General features: G+C 43.2%; 1 protein-coding gene across 2 annotated transcripts in view; it reads right to left on the reverse strand.

Annotated features, from left to right (window-relative positions):
* Window positions 1-1,214, reverse strand: part of fgfbp3 (fibroblast growth factor binding protein 3) — a 10,867-nt gene extending 9,653 nt beyond the window's left edge. The window contains exon 1 of one of the 2 annotated variants that reach the window (XM_032540845.1): window positions 1,042-1,214. The gene's annotated coding sequence lies outside the window, so the exon portion shown is untranslated. Of the gene's footprint in view, window positions 1-959; window positions 984-1,041 lie in introns of those variants that run through there. The other variant, XM_032540846.1, reaches the window with a different exon arrangement.
* Between the last annotated feature and the right edge of the window lie 1,701 nt (window positions 1,215-2,915).

The following is a 2,915-nucleotide window of genomic DNA, read 5'->3' on the forward strand; positions in this document are numbered from 1 at the left end:
ACCAACCTCCCTGCGCAGATTTTTGCCCTTTCATCATACTCGCTACGACATAACTTCACACCCTACTGCAGGGTAATGTAAGATAATGTAAGTCAATGGAGGCCAAACGGCGTTGATAAACATCCTAAAAAGTGAGTATGCGTCTTGATGACACGCCAATAATGGCGTACAGATTGGCGTGTCACACATACGCTTTTTCATTGTAATCAGTCTGCAGAAAGAAAGAAAGCGTTGTGCTTTGTCTTTCCAAAACGGCTCAATGTGCATCCAAGTCATAGAGGGATCTATGTCAGTCAGTCTTGCTGAGTGTAAATAGATTTTTTTTTATATATAAATCTAATTTTGTGTCTGAGCCTAAAGTAATCTCACGTTCAATAACAAAGATCTCCTGTTTTTGAAGAGGTCCGGGATGATTGTCAGGACTCACTGAGTGAGTCTGGTTCAACTGAAATAAAAACATTGAGTTTGGATAAATTAATTCAGAAAAACTAACAATTTTTTTGCATCTCCCAAAGTGAATTATCATGCTATAACAATCGAGAAACAACAGCAAGCTGCATCTTTAAAAAAGAGGAAAGGAAGTTCCCTCCTGATTTCTGCTTCTATGAGTTCTTTGAGTTGTTTAAAAAAGCGTTGCTGTACACTTAACGTTCTATATATTCATGTGATACATATCATGTCTCAATTCATATTAGATTAATTTGTTGTTTCTTCCTTTCTCAAGTCCATGTCCTCCATATTCATCTTGAAATAAGAATAAAAACATTTCCTTTGGCCGTACAAGTCAGTTTTCCGGAGCAGCATTTTAACATGGAGATGGAAAACAAAGACACGGCACGAAAACAAAAACAAAAATAATCCCCCCCCAACCCCCCACCCCTCACCCCCCACTCTATGAACACACTCCACAAATGCACCCCTCATCAATAAGTCATGACACAAAAAAATACATATCTTACTTTGTTGTCTCTCGCTCTCTAATATTTGGGTTTGACAGGTTTAGGAGCTGTTTTGGTGTGAGCAGAGGCCCGGTGTTCTTACCATGTGACGCTCCACGGCTCTGAGTTGCTGTGGGAATGTGGGGACCAAGAACACCCGGATAAAAGAGGGGAGAGGACGAGGATAAAGGAGGAGGAGGAGGAGGAAGAGGAGGAGGAAAAAGGAGGAGGAGGAGGGGGGTTCGGGGAATTAGGAGAACTATACGAAGAACTGCCCACCCATATACCAAGAACACCCCCTCCCACAATCAGGCCTGCTAACAAAACCTTCTGTGTGCGTGCGTGCACGTGTGTGTGCGTGCTCGTGTGTGCGTGCGTGCATGTGTGTGTGTGTGCGTGCGTGCGTGCGTGTGTGTGTGTGTGTGGCTTTGTCCATGTGCTGTTATTTTAAAATGAACATGAAGTGATTAAGGAAGAACTGAAACCAAAAATAATAGTTCACATTTACCAATTTTTTTTGTGGAACATGTGGGCAATATGAAACATGACGTTTAGTACTCTTTATAAAAAGGTTTTTTGTCCTCGGGTCAAATTGACCCGTTTTCCTATATTAACGTTCTTTTTAATTCCCCAAAATAACAGGATTGATTCCACAGGGGCAGTGGAAACACTTTGACAAGTCCAGGTTCAAACTGGGCTGAATTCAATGTTCAATTTCTTCCTAGAAGCCATAACCACCCTGAACTCACATATGCACTGACTTCACTTCACAGCCCATATTTAATATTTACCATTCATGACATGGTTAAATGCATCAGTGCATCAGTGTGTATACAAAGCTATTTTATACATGTATATAGTTGCTCTCAGGACTGTACACCAGGTCCCCCCCCCTTTTTTTCTCTGCACTACCTATACTTTATATGTTTATATTTTATATTATTACATTTGGTGTTGACACTGTGAAGGGGTTACTTCAATCTCATTGCACAGGTACTGCACTTGTGTATAATGACGATAAAAGCTTTCTATTCTATTCTAGCTATGTGAAAGTTTCAGACATCTACTCGAGCAAGCGGCTCTGAACTGTAGAATATGTAAATGAGCCGACTGCTCCTGCTGAATGTGAATGCGACATGAGCTCCCGCGGAGCCAGTGGCCTTTACAGCACAACCCTGCAGCCCGTTTCCAATGAGACACAAACTAACGGTACTAGAAACCAAAATGTGATGATACTCTCATTTGCACGTATCACTTTCCCCAAAATAATCCATAATGCATGTTCCGTCGCACGAAAGAACATTGAAACTCAAAGTCACTTTTCTCCTCTTCTATTGGCCCAAGTATCTCTCCCTCTACCCCCTCCCTCCCTCCCTCCTTCCCTCCCCCCTCTGTCATTCGCAACAGAAAGTAAGTCGGCCCTCAGCGAGATGAATGAGGAGAATCTTCTCTCTCCTCCAAGACAAAGAGTCGTGCGGGAATCTGGGTCACAGCTTAACCCCCCGCGGGCTCCCTGTCATCGCCGCCCAGCTCCTTCGCATTCAGCCCCCGGGTTGCCGGAGATCCGAGGACGGCTCTTTCCTTTGCCAAAAGTCTGCTTGGCGAGAGAAGGGTGTTCTGAAAAACAAGCCCGGTGAACATGTTGTTCCGCCCGGTCCGGGCCGATCAGGAACAAATATGTCACCTTGTTTTCAGCTGAAAATGCACTTTGCTCTCGAGTCGAGCGGCAACGATCCGAAAGGCAAAATGTGGCGCGAACCCGCATCACGTACTAACCGGCGTCACCGGAGGAGCCAATACATGATGCGTGGAGTTGTCTCATCCGCCCTGAATTTGATCCATTTTTTAATCTTCTATTCCAACAAGTTTGCATTTCAGAATCAGCTTCATTTTTAGTTTTTAGCTTTTTTTTAGTCCTTTAAAAAATAATTTAACAGAACTTGTGAGTTTTAACCTTGCACAATAATGTCATTGCAC

The sequence above is a fragment of the Etheostoma spectabile genome, chromosome 17 (genome assembly GCF_008692095.1).
Source record: "Etheostoma spectabile isolate EspeVRDwgs_2016 chromosome 17, UIUC_Espe_1.0, whole genome shotgun sequence".
NCBI lineage: Eukaryota > Metazoa > Chordata > Actinopteri > Perciformes > Percidae > Etheostoma > Etheostoma spectabile.